The sequence below is a fragment of the Gossypium hirsutum genome, chromosome A13 (genome assembly GCF_007990345.1).
Source record: "Gossypium hirsutum isolate 1008001.06 chromosome A13, Gossypium_hirsutum_v2.1, whole genome shotgun sequence".
Taxonomy (NCBI): Eukaryota; Viridiplantae; Streptophyta; class Magnoliopsida; order Malvales; family Malvaceae; genus Gossypium; species Gossypium hirsutum.
Genome location: NC_053436.1, coordinates 25,695,020 through 25,705,775, shown reverse-complemented (window position 1 = coordinate 25,705,775; position 10,756 = coordinate 25,695,020).

Here is a 10,756-nt window from a genome sequence, read left to right as displayed (position 1 = left end):
GTGTTGGTTTTTACATTTGTGTATGTTATAAGGGAATTCTGTTTTATGAGCTGAATGACACACTGGACTTTTAGCTCACTTATTTGTTAATAAATTTCAGGTGAACTACATACTTAGGACCGGATGGCGTGCGGAATCTAGAATTGTTTATCGGTTAAATACATAAGTTGGTTTATGTTTTAATATTTTTGGACTTTAAATTTGTTTTGGGCTTTGCTCCTTGGTTTTTGCGTTGTTTGTTGGATTTTGGTATTTTAATGTTAAACTGCAAAATTGTTTGATTTACCAAACTAAAAATTTAGTGTTTCAAAATCAAACACTCTAGAAATTTCCGCTACAAAGATTAAATAATCACTTAAGTGTTTTTATGTAAATAATTAAATAGTTTTTAATGAATGTTTGACTTAGTTTTAGAAATGATTTGCCATCATTAATATTTTTAAAACACATTATTTCGAATTCAAATTCTAGGTTTGAGATAAGTGATTTTGGAATTAAATTTTACTGAATATTTGTGAAAGTTTTTCCGAATTTTATGTTTTTGAAACGCACACTAAGTTTAATTAAATCGAAAGTTTTTAAACGAGTTAGTGTAATTTCTCAAGATCCAGTCATAATGTCTAGGTCGGGTTTGAGTGTTACATATAATGTTAAAAGCATTTATACAAACTATAAAAAATTGATATATTGTAAATTAAACACTTTACTCTCCCCTATTCAAATTTCAGTTTTTATTTTCTTAATATTCAATAAATTGATTATAGAAAAATGTATTGCATTGGATTAGATTATAGAAAATATTTATAACATCTTATATATGAAACACAAAATTACTTATTATATAAATAATAAAATTTTTTATTTAAAACTAAAGTAATATAATTTTCTATTAATATTTTAGTTAATGAAATTATAATAATTTAAATATAAAGTAGTTCAATGTAAAATGTAACCTTTTTATTTATTACTATATAAACATAAAATAACAATTCTTATTTATAAATATGATTATTATGAATCCTTTTATCAAGTGAATTTATTAAACAAATATTTTCATTTATTCTCTCAAAAAAATTTATTTATAAATAATAAAAATATTTAAATTGACAAATTTAGTTATATAATGAATAGCAAATATCATATTAATTAGTTGAATTTTTTTTTAAATTTGTATTTTTATAAATTATAGATAGATAGATTAAAAACTAATAAAGATTAAATTAAATTATTAATTTTGATAAAAATAATTTTATATTTAACTAAGTAGCAAAAGTACCACCTATCTTAATGTTTCCTAATACGTGCACATAATGTACATATTTTGGACCCAAATTTTTAGCATTTTGCATGATTCTTAGGTGAAATATTGCATCGTAGTGTAGATTATTTATTTCGAGTCTCAATTGTATTCATTTACTATTTTAATGTTTTTCTTTATTTTATGAAGTTTTAGATAATTGTTAATTTAGATGCTTTTGAACTTGATATAGGTTCATGAAAACTTAAGGCTTAGGTTTTGGGACCATCGATGGATTAGACAAAGAATCAAGGGAAGGCATAGCTGAAAACGAGAAGTTTGGAGCTCTGGCATAACTTTTCAGGCCCTCGCGGGCAAGTAGTGATGCCCCCGCCTCAGCCAACACCCTAGTGTGAGAAGTGGCCAAGCTTCATAGAAACCCTCATGTCACCTGACGCTCCAACGCCAAAAGTTGCGCACCCCTGCACCAATATTGGCGCTCCAACGTTGATTCCTTCTGTTTTGCGTCAAAATTCTATGTTTTGATTGTATTTCAAGGGTGTTTTGGTTATTTATGATTTTTACGACCTAATTCAACTTTCTGTAACCTAATTTGGGTTGAACAAATATTATAAATACTTTATTTTGAGAGGGAATTAGGACCGTTGGCTATTTAGAGATCGAATAATTTTTTTTGTTCACTGTGCCTTCTTTGATTTTATGGCTTGCTAAACTCCCATTTTCTAGTCAAAGGTTTTAGTGATTTTTGTTTTAATGAATTTGTGAGACTTATTGCTTTAATTCTTCTTTGTTCTTTAATATTCCTGCATGTTCTATTTTAATTACAATTGCTCAGACTTATTGAATGTCTAACAAGTAGTCAATAGCTTAGAATGGTTGTTATGTCAATTGGAATAATTAAATCTGTAATTATTTAATCTCTTCTAATATTAGTGACAAACTGCATAACTCATTTATGTCATAGTTTAAGTTTATATAGTGTGGATGTGTGATCTAGCTTAAATGAACCCCACTGAGGTGAGTTTGTTGGTTAGAATTAGACCTCTTACATTCTTAATGCTGCTGGTAAGTTAAATCTTGGGTGTTGAGTTACAGTATTATTTATTAGTTAGGGAAGTAATTTCAAACGAGCTGTCTCTTGGTTACCGAACAAGTAAGGAGAGATTGGTTACCCTACGCTGAGTCAGCAACTAGAATTAATTTATTAAAGACATAGAAGTAATATTTATGTCGATGATCGAATTTATAAATCAAACGGAGATTTACCTATGATTAGAGTTTTTTCCCATTAATATTTTGAAATTTTTTAATAATTGTTTTCTTCAATCTAAGTTGTCAATTTAAAATTGATTTTAGTTTAATTTTAATTTTTGATTTTATAAAACTCATTTTTATTGTTTTTGTTTGAAAAAAATAAATTTGTTACTGATTTATGTAGATACGACTGTACTTATTACTTATATTAATTAATCTTTTTCATGTAGACTTATCATCACCGCTTAGATGAACTAAAAATAAATTTTAATGAAATATGCCAATAAATCACAAATTCATATGCAAGAAACTTGGAAATAAAGCATCTGATGTTGTGAAGCTGACGCTACTACTATATAATATATATTTTGAGTGGACTAATATGTTAAATAAAGAGGTAGTTAACTGAAACAAAAAGAATGTAATAATAATGCAGGAGTTCGCGATGCAATGAAGTTGAAACTATTAATATATTAATGAAACAGGTAGTTAATTGATGCCAACTGAATGTAATAATAATCACAATAGTGATTTCATATGAAAGCAATATCTTAGTCAATCAGGCATGTAACTTTGCTTTTCTTGTTCTTTTAATTAGCTTTTCTTCAATTATTTTTTTACCATTTCTATATTGGAACAAAGGAAAAGTATTTTGAATCAAATTAACAATGCAACATTGATTTTCGAGATACTGTAACATTTAATTTTTAATTTTCGTAGGAGGAAATCAAGCGAAATATGCGAGATCCAATAATAATTATAACAAGCTTTTTTTTTTTTTTGCTCTGCATGCTCTTAGTTCTCTTCCCCACTACTGATAAGTATAGGGTGTAACTTATAAAAAAAAAGGAAAAAAAAGAGTATTGTGTGTAATAATAAAAGTACTGAATTTAAAAAAAAATAACTGAAATTAAAATTTTAGAAATATTTTTATTTGAAGGAAGAGTCACAAACTTTTAAAAAATTATTATTTAAATGAGTAATCAGAGTTCTTAAAAACATTAATCTATATGAATAATAAAACATACATTAAAAATACCTTAATTCTATATTTAAAAAAAAGGTTCTTACAAATTCATCCTTATAAATACCGAAGAAATGTTGAAAATGAGAAACAAAACCTTAACCCTTGGATTTATCAAATGACATATTTCGAAGATGTAGCCTCGCGTTTATACACGGATGAACAAGTATGGTAAGACTGGCTTAAAATTATTATTATTTTTCACCTGATATCCAGTTCCTAAAATTATTATATCCACAATTAAATTTGCATGTTTTCCCCTTTTTCAGTGACATCATAACCCATCTCTAATTAAGAATAATAACATAAATTAATTACATAACTAATCCTACTTATCAAGTAATAACAACTTGGACTCCGCTAGCTGAAGTGTTTATGGTGAGGGAGGTTCTTTCTTGGCTCAAGTCGGAAGGCTACTCTCATGTGATTCTCGAAGGTGATTGTATGGAGGTTTTTATTGGGCTTCGTACGGCTTTTCTTAATTTGTCTGAGTTCGGGGTTTTTCTCCAAGACTGTCATCGCTTGCAGATACATTTTCAAAGTCTTATTTTTTGCTGGATTCGACCAACTGCTAACCGGGTCCGCCATACACTTGCACGGGCATCATTGGATCATGTGAATCCGTCTGTTTTTGTTACTATCCGAACATGTCTTTTTCCTGTCTTGAATTCCAATGTTTAACTAGGGTTCTAATGTGGAAAGGCTTTAGGCTTGAGTTTAGTTTGCCTTTCCTATTTGCTTTTTTGTTCTTATTTCGAAATCTTAATGAAGTTTTAATTTAAAAAACCAAAACAGCTTGGACTCAAGTACCTAAGCCCATAATCCGAACAGGCCTGTATCAGATATCTTTGTATGAACCGAAATACCTCGTATCAAGTGTAAGGCAGGATTTGTTGACCAAGTATATTTGTCTTTACGGCTGTAACTTTTAGATTGACCAGATCTCCCACTTCAAAGCGTCTGTTGTCAGTCCTGCCCTTGTTTGCTTGCTACTTTATCCAGTTTTGGGCTCCATTAAGATGAAACTTTAACAATTTGATTGCTGCCTAACGAGCTTCCAAGCTTCTATCTACACTTTCAAGCTTAGAATCACTAGGCAAATGTGGCAGATACAATCGGGTTCGCTAACCATATACTATTTCAAGGGGATTGAATTAGCCAAGGAATGACCACCGCTCGACCATGGGAACCCATCTCGCCCATTCCTTAGCCCTTTCAGCAGTCATGCATCACAAATAAGTTTCCTAACACCTTTTTTACCAATTTAGTTTAACAATACGTGATAAGTCCGTTGATGGTATGAAGTTGATTATGCAGTTGTAACCTCTAAATTCGAGATTAGGGTATAATATCTGCCATATACCTATATGTAAAAATAGAATGTCGATAATGGAAAGAAAAAAGAGAAAAATAGAACATACAGATTTTACGTGAAAACCCTCTTGGGAGAAAACTAAGAGTAGAAGAAAAAAAATTCACTATGTTGAATTTTAATAATTATAAGGAGTATAGACTGCGTCTATTTATAGGTTTAGAAAACTTCTATACATATTCTTCTTGTGCAGCAACACTATATTCATACTTATTGTTTAAGAAATTCCCAAATATCCAAGTACAAAAGTCTCAAAAAGCTTGATATGATAGAAGTAATTCATAGGTTTAATCCCATACTAAAAAGATAGTAGTTTCTTAAGCTATTCATCAAAAGTGTCCAAAGATCCAATGCGTAATAGCTAGCCATCACTTCTCAATCTCAAAACCATCATGATACAACAAGTTAGAAACAAATCTTTAACATTTGAAAAAATATTTGAAATTATAAGGTAAAATCATTCACCAACTATTCATCCACGGCTGTCACGAGGACAGAAAAGATGCTTATAAGAATTGATGAGAGACGATAGGCTAATGATGAGACTTATGGGTTTGGCGTTATTAGTAAGGAGAATAGCATTCTAGGGGAGGCTTCAGTTGGCTAAGAGTGAAGGGTGTGGAAGATGTAATAGTAAATATACATAGGCATACTCATGATAAGGGGGAGTTGGTGGATAGCTCTATGGATTATGTTATGGATCATGATTAAATGAGGAGTGAAGATGTGCCTGGTGTGAAGGGTCCAGTTCCTTTATTGGGTGTTAACTGGTCTGAGCTACGGGATGTGGGTAATATTGTGATCCATAGCAATGGGTCGATGGGGAAACTGGTAGAGAATGAGGATGCTAGGACGATTGTGTCTCCTACGAGTAGAAAGGATAATCTTGACATCTTCTTCCCAAACTACATTGAGACGAATAATGGAACGTGAAGATTTAGAAAGATGAAGCTCCTAAACGAACCGAAAGGGCAAGTCGTTAATACAAAATAGAAGAAAAAGTTATGGAAAGGTCATAAGTCTAAGGTTGATAAAAGTGAAGAGCAGAAGAAGGTTGAGAGTTGTCTTGTAGCTAATGTGTCACTTTAGTTAGTGACTTCAGAAATCGAAAAAAAAAAGTAATCTTAAAAAGGCGATGAAAACGTTGCAGATTGGGCAGCTGTTGGGTATGCAAACGGATGGCAATGATGAACTAATTGTGAAGGATCTAGCTTGCATATTGGAAGCCAGAGAAATTTGGCGAATATGTCTAGTGATTGAAGTTCCAATTTGGTTTGAGGAATGCCTTGCGACTTGTTTTTCTCGGATCATTAAAGGTGTCTTTTAACAGCGAAGTTAAGAGTTCTAAAGAGGTTGATTCATAACTCAAGGGTGAAATGATGTTATTTCAATTGTATGTGCCCATTGTTGGATAAAACAATTATTTATATAAAATAAAATAAAATAAATAGTTTGTATTTAAAATATCAAATACAAAATACCAATAAATAAGATTAGAAAACCAGAAATCGAATAAAGAATCAGATTTTAGTAGATGTTGAGGTTTGTTTTACACAATTTCCTTAAGACAGATTCGACCACTCTTACTGTGGAGAAACGTTGGTCGATTGTCTCCCAAGATACAACAACACGATGATTGAAGCAGTAGCACCTTTGCAGAGATCAACGAACAAGCGTAACATTCTTCTATTACTAGAATGTTGGAAAATATTGAGAAGAAAAGAGAAGAATTTTTGAGAGCAAAATAACTCGATTTCAGAGAGTTTGACAGTGTAAAGTTTTTTTGAAGAATTCGTAGGCATTATAAGCATTCAATATGGAGGAATTTTGGAAATATACTAATTAAATATAAAAAATCTCCATTAAAGGAGCAATTAAATTTTGTATATATTTGCTGAGAAAAATAAATTTCATGTTGGGTTTAAAATATCCATAGGCTCATTTTGGGCCCAACCGGTCTAGACATTTCGCATTGTCACCCATGTTGTGTGGGTGCACCTCTATCCTGATAGGTTTGAATTTGCACCCCCTGCACGAGAAGTATGGTTTCAAACTTAGTCATTCAATAACCCTTCAAGTGGGTTCTCATATATATGCACATCTCACACTTGGTATTTAACCAAGGTGAGATTTAAGCTTTTCTTTTCCTCAACAGATATTCACAAGTAGCTTACTTTGAACATCAATTTATCATTCATCACTCAACCATTTTGAGCATATGATATACCGTTGTAAAGTTCTCATGGAGTAGAATATAAAACCATAATTTTATGATTTAACTCTTCACCTTTATTGATTGAGAACATGCCTCAAAGTTTCTAAAAATTACAAAATTTTCCAACATCCATACATCTCATAGCCAAGATGAAGATGATGGAGTGAATTACAAGGCAAGGTGATTGAAGGGTCCTAACCAGGGGTGCTTAAGGAAGGTGGGTGTTGAAAGGTTCTTAAAATGTTAGGATTGATGGAGTTTTATTGTGGTTGTTCTTCCTTATTTTCATGGATGCTTAGGTTTCGGTTTTCTTGGTATATTGTTGATTATCAATTGGATTCGGAGTTTTGAAGTGAAAATAATAATGGTAATTATGTGTTTTCATCAAGTGGTGAAAGTAACAACATAGGTAATGATGGTTTACTCGTAATGCCTCGTTAATGGTCATGGTGATCATTTAAAGGACAATTTTTAGTGGATTTTTCAAGGAAAGGAGGGGACTACTAGATTCCTATCTTTTAAGGTGGTGATTGGACGTGTGGAGATAGAGAAGTGTGTTATTGTTTGTCCAGAGGCGAAATGTTTTATAAATGTTTTTAATTGTGTATTTTCCATTCAAGAGTGTAGGTTTAGCTTCTTAATCTAATCTGGTAATTTTGATGGCGATTAATGAAGAATTTTTGTTGGGTGGTCTGTAAGTCAAAGTCGATATGCTTGTATGACCTCATATAGGTGCATGTCGAGTCATATTGGGTGATTGTTGTCTCTTATAGGTGTAGGTTTTTTCTCCTTAGGTGTTATAATTTGGACTACTGTATCACTATATTAACAGTGACTTTTTGTAATAAATTCCTAGATGAGAAAAAAATACTATTCATTACTCAAATTCTAGTAATCAAACTAGACATATCTATGAATATCAGAGTGTAAAGATGAAAAGATAGTTGTATTGTGATAACATATAGATTCATTATATATTCAAGTTCTAAATCATTGGGCTATGATCACATTCACCCTAATAGCAATGTTCATGTTTATAACTTAAGGTATGCACTACCATTGTATTCATTTCCTACGGCAAGGTCCTGAATGTAGCCAATCTCTTATATATATAAATTCGTTATATGGTCACGTAAAAATATGAAAAATATTAAATTTTATATTCATTGGATTACAACCACTTTCACTTAGTGGCAAGGTTAATATTATTAAAACATGCTTATATTGTATCACTCCAAACTTGATCTAAATGTTATGGCCAAATCTAGAGGAGTTACATTAGTTTGTTTAAAAACTTTTTTTTATTTAAATTTAGTTGTGCGTTCCAAAAACATTAAACTTGGCAGAATTCTCACAAACTTCATAAAAAACTTAAGTCCAAAACACTTATTTCAAATCCCGAAAATTTAATTCAAACTCATTTGCTTGCGCATGGATACAAATTTTAAGCAAAACTTTTCTGGTTAATGCTAACATTTGTTTAAAACTATTAATTTATTTACAGAAAAACACTTAAGAGTTTACTTAATTTGTAGTGGAAACTTTTTAGAGTTTTAATTTTGAAAACCGGAATTCAATTTGTTAATTCATGTGATTTTGTAGTTTTACGTTAAAACTTCCAAAAATCGATGAATAAATCAAAACCTAAAAAGAAACCAAATCCAGAAATAGTCCCAAAACCAAATGTCCTGAAATCTTAAGTAACATAAATCAAACCATTTTATTTGAACGACCAATTCGAGCTCCCGCACACCGTTCGGTTGTAACACCCATATCCCATTTTTGTTGTTGGATTAAGGATTGGAGTGTTACAGAACCACATAGAACAATTTATCTTAAGTCAAAAATAAAAAATTCAATTAACTTATAAACATATATCATTTCACAAATACATATTTACATAGGCCTTAATTCAGGTTTACAGGGCCTTAAAATTAGTTTTAATGTAATCAGAGATCAAAATGAATCAAAACATAAACTTTAGGAAAAAAACTTTAAAATTTGAAAAATAGGGGTCACACGGCTGTGTGACACAGCTCAGACCTTGTGAGCACTCGAAGTGGCCACACATGGTCGTGTCCCAACTCGTGTCATAGATAGGGGCAAAGCCAGGAGGCTGGCATGGGCCCCGGCCCCCCTAAAATGTAAAATTATTTTTTAAGCCCTTAAAATTTTTTTAAAAAATTTTAAATTAGTAAAGGTAAAATTGCACTTTGGCCCCCCTAAAATTATAAAAATTTGATTTATATACTATAAAAAATTAAAATTTCATCCGACCCCCTAAAGAATTTTTCTGGCTTCGCCCCTGATCATAGACTATGTAACTCTTTGACTTGAGACACACGGCCATGTCTCAGCCCATGACTCAGACCATGTAAAACTTGCACCAAAACTAACAGAGCACACACGGCTATCTGGGGTGATCGTGTGTGGCACACAACCATGTGACGACCTGTGTCCTAGGCTATGTGCTTCCAAATTAACCTCTTAAACAAGCTAAATTAAACCAAAACTTACACATCAATACACAACATTTCCACAAGCATTCATAAGACCAAAACTCATTCCAAGCTTGCTCATAATATACCAAACCAAGCATCCATTATGTTCTAACCAATGTACCAACAATATATACCATAACTGTAACACCCCTTACCCGTATCCCATGCCGAGATAGGGTACGAGGTATTACTAGAATTAAACACATGCATACAAATATTTTCGGGTCATGAAATTTTGCTCAAATTTTAAAACTTTCAAACTCCCTTTTTACGTCCCTAATATGGACCTGCAAGGCCCAAACCATACTTTGGAAACGGTTCCAGAATAAACTAAACACTTTAGAAAACTTTGAAAATTTTCAATACAAACAGGGGCACACGCCCGTATGGAAGGGCGACACGCCCGTCTGTCCTCTTAACATGGCCATGTTGAAGGCCCGTGTGGCTCACACGGCCTGAACATATCGGGACACGCCCGTGTCCCTAACTTGTGTGGATTTTTTACTCAATACAAACCTACAGGGGTTTTCACACGGCCTGGCACACGCCCGTGTCCATGGCCCGTGTCCCTCACAGGCCATGACACGCCTGTGTCCCTCACACGGCCATGACACGCCCGTGTCTCAGCCTATGTACAAAAACCTTGACAATCTGTTTCTAACGTCGTCAACCATTTAGGGGCACATGGCCAGGGCACACGCTCGTGTGCTAGGCCGTTGATACGACCATGCCCCGGGCACACTTTTGGATCAGCTCCCTAAGCATTGTTTGCAAATCCATGCGAGCTGAATTAGTTCAATTTCATTTCGTTAAGCTCCGTTTAGCTCGTTTCCAGCTCACTCGAGCTCAAGTCAACTCACTCAAGCTCAATTCAGCTCAATCTTAACCCAATGAGCTTATTTTTAGCTTTCTTTAGCTTGCATTTATTTTGCTGAAATAAACCATTTAATTTGTCATTAGTTAAATTAGTTGTTTATCTTAAGTTAGTTAATTTGTTAAAATCTGGACAAATAATTAATTAAGTGTTTTAATTATATCTAAATTAAATACTTAATTAATTATGATGTTTTAAATATGTCTAAAATTGTTAATATGTATGGCCAAATTTAATGTGGAAATTATTGAGTTCATA